We start from the raw sequence: 14,611 nt of genomic DNA, 5'->3' as shown, positions 1-14,611 counted from the left end.
GAAAAGGAAAAAAAAAGTACCCAAAGGAGCTATCAGTTAACTGCATGCGAAAGAAGTTTTAGGGGTAAATCACACCCTAGGTCATTAATCTATTAGTAAGTTTATATTTCAGTCATTCAATTTCAAAAAGTTATAAAATAGTCACTGAACTATTCGAAAGTTTTCATTTAAGTCTCTGGGCTATTAAAATAATTATTGTATGATATTGTTTGTTCGCATCGCCTGCACCAATTGAAAGTTCTCCTAACCTTTCTCTTCTACGGTTTAGTTTTTTTCATCAAATAGCTTTAAACATCGTAAATTTATAAGTCAAAATCTAAAAACTTTCTTCTCCAATCTTGACACTAATTATTAGATCAACTTGGATCTTTTACTCATTGATGGATACTAGTCCATCATACCGATCGTCAAATTATCACTTGAAACTTACTAGCCAAACTTTGGAAAAAAAAACGTAATAACTTAGTAACTTAATAAATAAAAACTTTCGAATAGTCTAGTGACCATTTTATAACTTTTTAAAATTGAGTGACTAAAACGTAAGTTTATTATTAATTTAGTGACTTTGGATCTAATTTACCATTCTTTTTCATAAAAAAAATTGTAAGTTTTGATGATTCTCTATAGCTATCTCCTTTTGGTAAAGTGCATGGTTTTGACATATTGGCTACAGAATCAAATCAATGGTACAAATCCAATAATTAATTAAGTACTTAATTATAATTACTTTAATCATCTCAGAATATATCATTTATCCAATCTTCCCTTTTGGTAAAATTCATAGCTTGGAGGCTAAATCAGCATATACCCCATTTTATCCTTCCTATACAAATTAAATAGGGCCTTTAGATAAGACTCAATTGCATAAAAACATCATTAGATCACACATTGGTGAAGAAACTTCATGTTCCTCGACGTGTCACGATGAGACACACACACACATATATTTGCTTGTAATATTGTTGGACTATTTATATGTCAATAGCTACATGGATTTTGGATACTTGTGGAAGCAAAACGAAAAAGGCCATGGGAGAACCCCGTTTGGAAGTGTCCAGAGTGTCCACAGTTTAGGTAGGATATTTAGTGGTTTATGTGTAAATACTAATTAGGATTCAAAAGTGAAATTATTAGTAAGGTGGGTATATGGGTTTTCATTGAAATATGCATTTAGGAACCAATTAAACCCTATTTGACCTTCATGTCATGAATTTGCTTCACAAATCACAAATTAAACCCTATTTGCTTCACCAAAAGACATGTAATTAAAATTGAAACTTTTCATACCTCAATCTCCAATATCAGAAACCCTAGTGGAGGAATTTATTTTCTTGATTATTCTTAGTCGAAAGTGCAAGGAGAATTTGGTTTTGAAGTCATCATTTTGGAGTGGATATTGACATTAAATTTTGGGAGTCCTAATTAAATTTTTTTTTAATTTTTAAAGGTCTAATGAGAATTTTTAAAAATTTTAAGGACCTAATTAAATTTTTAAAAACTCTAGGGCCAAGCCCCAGGCTTCAATGGCTGTCCATTTCCGATTTTATTTGAATAGCATCACGATCCAAATAAAATTAATCTCTAACTATAAAACTGAGCAGGGTTAGAGTTATATAAAAAAAAAAACCAAAGATGTCCCCTCCACCCAATTTGGGATAAATTGAGCTCTAACCCTCTCATTTTTTTAAGTCCTTATAAATGTCAAAATTTGATAAACTGAGCCCCATCTCCCAATTTTCTCTACTTTATATTTGCCCTTAATAATTTTATTCCGGTTCCATTAATGAACACTTTGCTCCAAAAAAAAAAGTGAAAAGAAAAGTTGACTTCACTATGTATATATATCTAAGAGTTCGTGGTTAAGATTTGAAGAAAGATAAGATTTTTTTTTTTTTTTTTGCAACTGTATCCTTTATTTTGATCTGAATTGAGAACATAATGAACACATTGGTTGACTTCAATTTCAGACATAACAAGATCATGTCTCTGCAACTTGCTTGATTAATCTTGATTTTATGACAAATATATACATTTAATGACGACATAAAATAAAGTCTTATCCTTAAACAAAATCATCTCTATCCTTCTTGAAGACCAATTACAGTGAAACATTTAGAATTAGCTTTAAACTTAAGCATTTAGCTGCTTCTTCTTCTTCTTTTGTATATAAAATATATACCACACAAAGTAATGAAATACTTAAGATATGGACATAGTGGATTTTTTTTAAAAGAAGCCCCTTTAAAACAGTAATTAAGCATATTCAGACAACTAAAATAAGTAGAGCATTAGGGGGAGTGGAATTTATTCAAAGTGCACTCATAAATTATATTAAGTTTAAAGTTGAACAAACGATGCTAGTAGGAAACGTATTGGATTATGTCTATTTAAGTCTTTTATTCACTTTTATCATTCAGATTTGGATGTAATTGTAAATATATATATATATGTAATTTTTAGGGTACAGTAATTATATAAAAAAAATTCTAAACATGTTTGATTGATGATATAAAATCCTCGTTAATTATTTCAATTAACGTAACTTTATCAATTCTCAACTTCTTAATAAGAAATTAATTAGGAGTGTTCCGATTATATCAATAGAATCACTAATTATAATAGTTACAACATACATAATTATAAAGAATTATATCCAAATTTAATTAATGAATAATTTTTCAATAATGGGGATATCCAAATTTAATTAATGGATAATTTTTCAATAATGGGGATAGCATAAATCAACCTGGATAAACCCATTTTACAAACAAATCAAAAGTGTGCTTTTCTTTTTAAGTTTTAATTTAATTTGTATCATTATTATTGTAATAATTAAAAGAATTTAAATTTAAACACATTTTTTTTCTAATTGGCATAGTTAATTTTAAAATTTGATGGTGCTTTTTTTTTTTTAACTTTTCGTTTGGGATTTAAAAGCTTGGTCTAAAACGAGATTGCTCTATTATTAAAACAATTAATATTTTATAGGTTTTTTTTATAAAAAAATCTAAAAATACTAATTAATTACAAAAATTGCGTAGAAAAAAAGTTTATATAAAATTCTTATTTAAAGTTTATCTAAATTCAATATTTAAATTTAAATAAGAATTTTATATAGTTTTTTAATTTTATTGTTTTTAAGAAAATAAAAAAATAAAAATGGTCTATTTTTGTTATTCTTATATTTTTAAGGATTATTTAAATTTAATTTCAAAATAGAATAGACCTAACATACAAATAGACTAAAAGTTGAAAACCATTTAATTTGATGCGCTCGTACTAGCACCCATTTTTCCTGCCAATCTAAAAAGGATAATTGTTACATTAAGTCCTTGAACGTTTTATATAATCAGGTGGCACAAAAAAAAATTAAACATTTTGTGTCGCCGGTTGATCAGACGACACCAATCAGTATTGTAATAAATAAATTCTTTTTCTATATAATTTTTCCTTTAGATTATTTTCGTAATTAATTAATATTTTTAAGTTATTTATATATATATAAAAAAAGTCATATTTTATATACTATAGCATTGCAAGAAAAATGGCTTTTTGGTTAACAAGGATAAAAATCCTTGTTGTCGCAAAAGGAGAAAAATCCGTTAATGTAGGTATGTGGACTTCATTCTTCATAATCATGGGCAAATATTTTATTCTTTTTTATGGATTCTGGAATTAGTTCTTTGACTGTGAGAACCTTTGGTTTTTCAACTTTCCATTCCCACTCTTGAATTTTATTTATTCCCCTAATAAATTGCAGTCATTTTTGCTTTATATTATGTATAACAATAAATACTGATAGAGTCTTAACTCGATTGATATATATGTATTGTTTTTAATATAGGAGTATTAAATTTGAGTGCGCTGAAGTACATTATCCTCTCATTTATGGGTTAATGAGGGGGCTATAGATAGTTTTAAGCATTACATTAAAAAGAGCAAATATAATCAGAACCTATAATGAAATTGTTAAAAAAAACAATAAATATATGACTTCAAAATATTAAATCATATGTTATTAGTGCTTATACTTTGCGTTATTTTTTTTATGGTTATGTTTAATCTTTATATATATTAATTTAAAATTTTAGTTATAACTAATCTAATTTTGTTATTATTCCTTTACATCTATATTATATTTAAAGGATTTTTTTATTTGGTGTCACACGTCAACTGGGTTCAAATTCTTCTTTTTATAAAATAATTAATATTATTATGAAGATATTTTGTCATTTCAAATTGTACGAAATCTTAAAAAAAAAACAATTAATGGGATTCAAACTCAAAACACTATATATAAGTTTCAATATTTAAATTATTTTTCACATATATTTTTTTCACCTAATATTACTTTTCAACCATTTTTTATTACCTTTTCTATAATATATTGAATTTATTTAAAAATAATATAGTTTATATATTAAGCCATAAAAAGTAGAAAGAAAAAATTCGAGATTAAAAGCTGGGCAAATATAAGATATTGTATTAAAAAAAATGAGAATAAAAGGATGGAAAAGATGTGTTGATATATAGTATCAACGGAGGTTAAAGTCGGAGGTCAAGATGGAGGTAAATGTTGCTTTGGTCCAAAGAAAAATTGAGAAGCAAAAGATGAAGCCCCCCTCTTTTAGGATGTCTGTTGCCTCTTATTACTGGGTCAAATTTCAATCAAACCTCTGATCGAATTTTGGGTTGAATCCCTGAATCGAATTATAATTATATAACAAGGTGTAAAAAGAATTGAGTTTTCAATACTCTTAGTTGAACTCTTATAAATAAATTTAATACTTTAAAAATCAGTTTAAACTCACATTATTATGATTTGATATTTATTAAAAATCAAATTAATTTGAAGAAACTTAAAATTAATGATTAGTAAAGAAAAATGAAAAATAAAGAACAGCAAAGTTTTAATTTTTTTTAGTTTTATAACACATAAAACTAATTTTTTTTGGAGAGGTCAACTTTATTTAATATAGGGACCTGGACTCTCCTTAATAGGCTCACGGAAGTGGCACTTTAACTAATTCCACCGATGTGGGCCCAAGTCTCCTTTGACGTGCGTGCATCGCATGCGTCCTTTCCATGGGCACCATTCCAGGTTTCCAACACACAATCTAAGGCAATCTAATTTCAGACATAGTCTACCTATGATTTTAACCAACAAACTTGTATAGGGCTTAGGGTTTTCTGTTTTTAGAAAACTCCAGAGTAGACTATATGGTTTCATAGATATTTCTTTTTTTTTTATATCTAAATCATTGTAGATTAGAAATATGCATTAAAGAAATATCTAAGTTATACTGAGAAAAAACAAGCACCACCAAATGGATATATACATACGGGGATTAGGGTTCAATTTCCACTAATGTCAAGGAAAAAAGGGTTGAAGATAATTATGGAACCAACCATTCAAATCCGGGGAGCAATTGTTTTAAGTGAATGCAGCTGTCAAGAATTGACATTTATTTATCATAGTTTAGAACAAAAATGAATTGGGTAAAAAATATAAGCTCAAAAAATAGATTTCGGTAAAAAAATAAGACCCGTTTGGAAAATAGATCGGGCCTCGATTAAGATTTTTTTGCCTCAAGCTCCGCCTGATTTTTCAATAAAAAAATATTGTTGTTTTTGTTGTTATTTTCCCATTATTTTGTTGTTAATATTTAGATATCTTATAAAATTTGTTTTATTGTTAATTTTGCTACTATTTTAGAGGCATTTGTCTGTTAAGTTACACTTAATGTTAATTTTTTTTAAGTATAAACACTTTTTAAATTATTTTAATATTTTTAGTGTGTTTGGTGCATTATATGTAGGGTCCAAATTTTGCCCGGCCCAAAATACAAACCAATTACACTAAACAAACCCAAATTAAACATGCCCAAAATTTAGCCCACAACAAATCAGAAAATAAGCAATGAGGGATAACCCTAGCCCTCTAAGTGCTTCAGCCGCCGCCCATGTCGTGCGCCACTCCACCGCCCACGTCCTCCACCACTGTTCACTACCCAAACACGTACCACGTTCGCCATACCTGTAAACATGTACAAAACAGTTGTAAAATGGCTATATAAAGCCACAAAGAATGTAAATTTTTTTGGGGTTACGGGAAATACAAAAATATACACAAAAATCAATTGCAAAGAAACAAATGCAAAGAAAATTTGAAAGGTGATTTTTGATTAATTATGTTTATTGAGTTTCTATTTATTTTGGTGTGCAAAGAGTAATAAAAAGAAGAAGAAGTGAGAGCACTTACCAAACCTCCGTCGGCATAGTCGGGGCTTTCCTCTGTTGGCAAAATCAACCATCATCGGTGCACATTCGGCCACTGTGCGGTGGTGGTTCTGGGGGGGAGGAAGGGCAATCCGAGTGTTTGACCCAGTCCACGCATATTTTCCCCTTAAATAGGTAATTTGCGGCGCCAGTCCTTCTTATTTTGCGTCACCTTCAACTTAACCTGTTATGTTCCTTTCAATTTCTCCCTGAAGTTTGCGCGATATTTCAACTTAGTCAGCGTTTCTGCAGTGCGGTTTGTGATTTGGAACATTTGCATTTTTAATCCTTGTTCTTTTGTGCACATCTTATTTTGGTCCTTAACCTGTATTGATTTATTTATTTATTACTTTTTTTGTTTTATTATTATTTATTTTGAATTTCCCCATATATTATTTATTTCAATTAATTTTCTTTCATGCATATTATTTATGTTAAGCTTATATATTATCAACTTTAGATACTTGTAAAAATTAAGTTAGTTACAACTGTTTTCATATTTTTTTTTGTATGTATCATTCTTTTATGATTATTTACTTTTAAAGTCTTGAATTTTATTTTTGAATTGTTACACATTTTTTATATATATATATTATTCGACTTATTAACTATTATCTTTTATGTATGTTACATAGTTTTTTTTTTAAATTGTAATTCAAAATTTGTTTTTTGTTATTGTTTTATTATTTATTTATGGTTTTTTGCTCATTTTAAATATTTACCTTATATTATCATGTATGTGTATATATTATTCCTTTGTAAAATTTATCACATAATTTATTTTTAAATTGCTTCACTATTTACTCAGGTTTTTTGATGTTTTATTTTATTTATATATACATATATATTATCCATTGTAATTTCATCATTTTTTAAAATTTTTTTTTATATATGTCATTAATTTTATATACTTTATTATATATTTGATTTCCTTTATATAAAGTCTTGTTTTGTTTCTTAGCTTTTATTTTACGTATATATATTTTTGTTTTTTTGAACCGTTATTTACTTCTTCTTTTTTAGATTGAAATTTCCATATTTTATCATTCTTTTATGTAATCTTTGACATTATTTTAGTACTATGTGAGATATTAATTATGTTATTATTACATTTTTCCTTAAGCATTTATATTTGCATTGGAGGTTAGCATGTCGTGCAATGCAAATTATCATTTAGCATTTGTATTTATATTTCATTGGTGTAATGGTTTTATTAATGAATCATAGTCTTAAATAAATGCATTTCATTTAATTATTGCATTTTATTCAAGAGTTTTTTTAACAAGGTAATATTTCGTGTTTGGAAATGTGGAAAATTGTGCCCTAACGTGCTGGATTTCGATTTACCGTTTGACCAAATAACTGAACACCCTTTTAAACTTCGTTGCATGTTTTGGAAATTATGAGGTGATCTTAGTTTTTTGGAGGCCTAGAATATCGTATCCTAACGTACTGGATGTGGTATTTTATTCCTTTGGAACGAGTGAATCTTAAAATCTAACTCGAGTTGTTCGCACATTTTTAAAGGGATCATGTTTTAACATTTTTTTCTTCAAATTTTCAATGTTAAGACATTAATTCGTCAATTGGTGCCAATTTTGGGCGTTACGAGGGTGCTAACCCTTCCTCGTGCGTAACCGGCTCCCGAACCCTTTTTCTCGAATTTCGTAGACCCAAAATTATTGTTTTAATAAATTAAAATGTTTTATTAAAATGATCAATCTCAAGGTGATCCAATCACACCTCGAAAAAGATTGGTGGCGACTCCAAACTTTAGTTTTAAAATGTCGACTCCCGTTTTTCAAAATAAAAAAATGGTTTCGACATTATATATTTTAATTTTTATATAAAAATAAAATTATAAAAAATTAATACAGATTAGACCCAAGTTTTAATATTTTTATCTAAACTGAACTTAAACAAAAATTTAGGCCTAATTTTCAAGCCAGACTCAACCTGGCCCATAGGCAACTCTAGTTCATACCCAAAAGTAATTCATCCCAATATATTCATATCCAACTTACAAAACACTCATATCTTGCTTTTCTAGGTGTTATTTTTTTTCATAATTGTTAGAATTAGATTGGATTGATTAGTCGAACCAATTGGACTGAAAATAAATTAAAATATCGATTTAAAAAGAAACATCAAATTAATTGACTCACAAACTTAACCAATTGATTGAATCAAAAATTTTTTTATTACAGAATTTGAATTTCCTAATTTTTCTTGGACTCATTATATCAATAGTCATAAGTACATTTAGCTTTTATATATATATATATAGGGCTTATAGGTAAATAATATATATTGGAGTTATATATAATATTTTAATATATATTATTAATTTCAGTTAATCAACTAATTTGTTTAATTATTTGCTTTTGAACTAAATTAAATCAATAACAAAAATTTCAAAAAATCTTTATTCATCCCTGGTCAAATTAATGTTGGTAGCGAATAGATTATCCAAATTTATTCAACTTAATTGGTTAATTTGATTTTAATTGAATATGAAAATTTTACTTTTAGCCTTGATTTAGTAGTTATTGCGTAAAAACGAATGATGTCTTAACACTATTAACAAAAGTCGAGGCCTTGGATAAAAAATATATTAGATATGGAATAATATTTGACACATTATTAGTAGAGTTTTTAAACTCCAAATTGTGTTAAGAGGTTGACAAGTGTCTTATAAAGATATAATAAAATATTAGTATTTGGACAATTGTCAACCCTTGACCCTGTTTATGAAGTTTAAAAACTCCACTTGCAGTGTATCAGTATTTTCCCTTAGTAAAAGGATTAATATTTGATACATTTATAATATATTTTTTATTCCACAAACAGCATTAAAAAATTGTCATGTGCTTATTTTTTAAAATTATTTATTTTTTAATATCTTACTATACCCTTATAGGACACTTGATACCCCTCTGACCTTATTTGTGAAGTTTAAAAACCAATACAATCAGTACCGCACTGGTGGATACACCATTTTTCTATCAGAACTAGTACATAATGGCACTGTTCTGTTTCGAATTTACCAAAATTTTAAAAGATATTTAATATGTAAAATATTAAATATATCAAATGAATTAGATTAAATAATTTTAAATATAAAATTATTCATTAGTTATATAAAATACTCATCGATAAACTTCACAGATAAAATTTTATCTTTTAATAAATCTAAAATAAATAAGAGAAAAAAATCTCACACATTAAACAATAAAATTAGCCACAACATTATCTTTACAAAATCTCATACTAAATATATAAAATAAAAGTTTATCTTATTGTATAATACCAACCCATTATATTTAGTATATATTTATCTAAAAAAAAAAGATTTTATCAATGGTAGGTTTCATCCTCCTTGTAAATTTAAATTTCATAACTAAGTCTACCCTTTAATCGGTTTATAGAAAGCGGAGAATTAATTATCAAACTTGTTCCGATGAATACATGGAAGGAAAAAAAAATTAATATATAAAAGGTTGAAAAAATATAAAATAATTAAACTTATTTTTTTAAAAATAAACATGGCTTAACGAATGTAATTAAAGCAGACAGCACATCAAGCGTTTTCAACTTCCAAGGTCTTTTAGAACTTCGAGATTCAAAATCAAGATCGTTGATGGAATCACATGACTCTTTTGGGCAGTCGGATTCTGATGTCAACGATTCCGGCGGGGACTGGAAATTCCCCTTCGGTATCCCCGACGCTTCCACCGGCATCACAATGGTGTCTCCGCCGGAATCACCCCTGGACAAGCTGCCAGATGATCTTTGTGCCGCGCTTCATGACGGCCGGGAAATATTCCACTCTCCTAGATACAAATCCACCTCCACCTCTGCCGCTTTCTATGATTGCAATGATGATGAAATGATCGACAATCACGGCGGAAAAACTGCTAGTGCTGACACTAGGAGGGCAGTTTATTTGGGAAAGGATGCAGATTTAGGGTTTTCCGAGGAGGAAGTTGATTCGGCGAGGAAGATTAAAAGCACTTCGAATTCAGATTGCACTAAGAAGAAACGGGTATTGCCTTCACAGCCGTTGGATTTTGAAACAGAGTTGCCTTCATTGTCTTACGGCAAAGCGGAGGATGGTGAGAAAGCTGATGAAGAACCGGATGTTAATGAAACCGGGACGGTCCATTCGGATACAAATGCAAGCAGATTGAATGATGATTTTAGGAAAATTAAGCTTCTGGATGTGCTGTTGAAATTGGCAAAGGATTGTGAGGAGGATGAGAGTTTAGTATGTCTTAGTCTTTTGGAGGTTGCAGAGAGAAAATGGGGTAAATTCTAGGAAGTGATAAACTGAAAGAGTAAAGGCCAACGAGTTCTTTTGGGGGTGCATTTTAGTATGCTAGATGATGAACATTTTGGGTTTCTGATATTTTCTTCTCGGAAATGAATGGAAGGAAAAGCCTCAAAGATCAAGAAGTGTTTTTTGTACTTTAGATTGCAGGTATGCTGGAATATATATGAACCTGTAAAGCTCTAGGCTAGTATTTTGTTGTTCAAGTCCATGCCTTGGTATTAATGCATAGTTGTAAATGTTAATGAATGGAAAAACCTTTTGGTATGTATTATAAAGAACCTCCGGTTTCCGACTTTGATTGCAAGTTTCGGCTATGATTGTTCTGCATGTGTAGCTCGTATGTGCTTGGACACGCGCGGATGTTAATGAAACCGGGACGGTCCATTCGGATACAAATGCAAGCAGATTGAATGATGATTTTAGGAAAATTAAGCTTCTGGATGTGCTGTTGAAATTGGCAAAGGATTGTGAGGAGGATGAGAGTTTAGTATGTCTTAGTCTTTTGGAGGTTGCAGAGAGAAAATGGGGTAAATTCTAGGAAGTGATAAACTGAAAGAGTAAAGGCCAACGAGTTCTTTTGGGGGTGCATTTTAGTATGCTAGATGATGAACATTTTGGGTTTCTGATATTTTCTTCTCGGAAATGAATGGAAGGAAAAGCCTCAAAGATCAAGAAGTGTTTTTTGTACTTTAGATTGCAGGTATGCTGGAATATATATGAACCTGTAAAGCTCTAGGCTAGTATTTTGTTGTTCAAGTCCATGCCTTGGTATTAATGCATAGTTGTAAATGTTAATGAATGGAAAAACCTTTTGGTATGTATTATAAAGAACCTCCGGTTTCCGACTTTGATTGCAAGTTTCGGCTATGATTGTTCTGCATGTGTAGCTCGTATGTGCTTGGACACGCGCGGATGTTAATGAAACCGGGACGGTCCATTCGGATACAAATGCAAGCAGATTGAATGATGATTTTAGGAAAATTAAGCTTCTGGATGTGCTGTTGAAATTGGCAAAGGATTGTGAGGAGGATGAGAGTTTAGTATGTCTTAGTCTTTTGGAGGTTGCAGAGAGAAAATGGGGTAAATTCTAGGAAGTGATAAACTGAAAGAGTAAAGGCCAACGAGTTCTTTTGGGGGTGCATTTTAGTATGCTAGATGATGAACATTTTGGGTTTCTGATATTTTCTTCTCGGAAATGAATGGAAGGAAAAGCCTCAAAGATCAAGAAGTGTTTTTTGTACTTTAGATTGCAGGTATGCTGGAATATATATGAACCTGTAAAGCTCTAGGCTAGTATTTTGTTGTTCAAGTCCATGCCTTGGTATTAATGCATAGTTGTAAATGTTAATGAATGGAAAAACCTTTTGGTATGTATTATAAAGAACCTCCGGTTTCCGACTTTGATTGCAAGTTTCGGCTATGATTGTTCTGCATGTGTAGCTCGTATGTGCTTGGACACGCGCGGATGTTAATGAAACCGGGACGGTCCATTCGGATACAAATGCAAGCAGATTGAATGATGATTTTAGGAAAATTAAGCTTCTGGATGTGCTGTTGAAATTGGCAAAGGATTGTGAGGAGGATGAGAGTTTAGTATGTCTTAGTCTTTTGGAGGTTGCAGAGAGAAAATGGGGTAAATTCTAGGAAGTGATAAACTGAAAGAGTAAAGGCCAACGAGTTCTTTTGGGGGTGCATTTTAGTATGCTAGATGATGAACATTTTGGGTTTCTGATATTTTCTTCTCGGAAATGAATGGAAGGAAAAGCCTCAAAGATCAAGAAGTGTTTTTTGTACTTTAGATTGCAGGTATGCTGGAATATATATGAACCTGTAAAGCTCTAGGCTAGTATTTTGTTGTTCAAGTCCATGCCTTGGTATTAATGCATAGTTGTAAATGTTAATGAATGGAAAAACCTTTTGGTATGTATTATAAAGAACCTCCGGTTTCCGACTTTGATTGCAAGTTTCGGCTATGATTGTTCTGCATGTGTAGCTCGTATGTGCTTGGACACGCGCGGGTCTGTGCATTAATTCCCCATTCTTCATAGGCATGCTTGGGCACATATGTGTTTATGTCTTAATAGGTTGGTTGGGTTATGGAAATGGACCATTAAGTTTTAGCAATATCTAGAAATTATTGGTGGTTTGGATTGAAGCTTTAACTTGTGGATTGATATTCAGGACCTGATAAGTAGAGCTGAGTTATGATGATATTTGTCAAAGTAGGAAACAAGTGAAAGGTGCTTTGTCTCCCCAGTAAAGAAGGGATACATAAAGCTAAAGTGCTTGCATTTGCATCAAAGCATAGTCTAGTACGCTCCATTTTTTCATTTTTGTTTAGCTCATAAGTCATATGAAAACCGTAGGTACCCACCTTTGTAGGTCATTGTCCGCTACATTGCTCATGCAGTAGTGCAGTTTTGGTGTGAGCGGAGGTGGATTAGTTACCCTGTCTGATTTTTGTCTTTTGCCTTCCATAGCCTACTTTATTGATTCTCCAAATCTACTGTCCCATACTTTGAGAAGTTTCCGAACCCGACTTCTGTCAATTGCCATTTCCACCTTTCAGAGGGCACAGAATGGTGATTTGGAATCGGGTTTGATTATGTTTTGAATTCTGAAAGAAAGAAAGATCGTGCATGTTCTTGAGGGATAATATTTCCACATATTGTTAACAAGATTGGTAGGTCTCTAAAATCAGGTTATTAGCATCTCTATTATTACCAACTCTTGTGCATCCTTTTTAGCTATGTATTTAAGTATATACAGGATTACATAAGATTAGAAAAAAAAAAAAAGCAAAATCTAAAGAAGCAGCACTCTAGTAGCTTCTTAGCTCCTCCAAAGCTAAAAACCAAACACCACAGCCCCACCCGAGTGCCAGTCCAGCCACGGTCAAACTTTGGTCAAGGGTAAAAAAGGAGCAACCATCAAACCTCATTCAGACTTTGGTGTTCAGCATGCAAAAGATGTCGACTGAATAGTCCAGGTAAATAAAAACCAGTGTTAGAGTGGACAAGATGTGGTTTACTGAGCTACAACAAGCCCTTGCCTGTTGCCCAAAACTTCAAAGTAGGATGAAGCAGTTCTGCCTGCAGGAATGAATGAACCTTTTGATGGCACATCAAGCAGCAAATCTCGGTCACAACTTCCGTTGGCAAAATGGAGAGAATCCAGACCAGCACGAGAGAGATACCATCTGGAGGCAAGGCAAATAGGCTTCTCGGACTAAAGCGAGCACCATTGTTGTCTAAGAATGAACATTTCTGCTGTGATGTGAATAGTTTCATGGAGGATAATGGTCTAGAACAATGCTAGTTTCATAACTGGCAGGTCAATGCATCCCTTGTCTAGCAGAGTTCTCATCCCTTTCAATTCCATGTCCCGAAAATTTTGATGCGCTCTTGCTATCACTATATGCAGGGAAGCTTGAAGACTGAATTTTTAGGATATTTTAAAAATTTTTATAATATTTTGAAGTGCGACTAAAATCAACTTAGGTAAATAGTTATTTAGATTCAAATGAACTTAAACTTTTATTTAGTCAAGTCAATGTTGTTCAACATTCAACAATGGTGAACAATTAATGATTGCGCTGTCGGTCAAAAGTCATATCATTTATGATATAAAAGAAAAAACAAAAATGAATAGATTCATTATTGAGTGTGAAGTCACATCATTTATGATATAAAAGAAAAAAACCAAAATGAATAGATTCATTATTGAGTGTGACGTTTATTTTTTAATCACAATTAATTTTTTAAATCAAAGAAGAGTAATTTAAGTATTAAAATGAAAAAAAAATACAAATATTAAAGTGTGAAAATGAGTATAATTTAGTTAAGTTGTAATATAAGCTAAATTTTATTAAAAATTTCGATTTAGTTCTATTAAAATTTAAACTTCTTCTAAATATCTTTATAAAATAATTTGAATTTATTACAAATTTATAATAAAAATATTAAATAATACTTTTGTTAAAAATGGTAATGAATAAAT

This window comes from Gossypium hirsutum, chromosome A11 (assembly GCF_007990345.1).
Source record: "Gossypium hirsutum isolate 1008001.06 chromosome A11, Gossypium_hirsutum_v2.1, whole genome shotgun sequence".
In the NCBI taxonomy this organism is placed as follows: domain Eukaryota; kingdom Viridiplantae; phylum Streptophyta; class Magnoliopsida; order Malvales; family Malvaceae; genus Gossypium; species Gossypium hirsutum.
Note: the sequence above shows the minus strand (reverse complement) of the source record.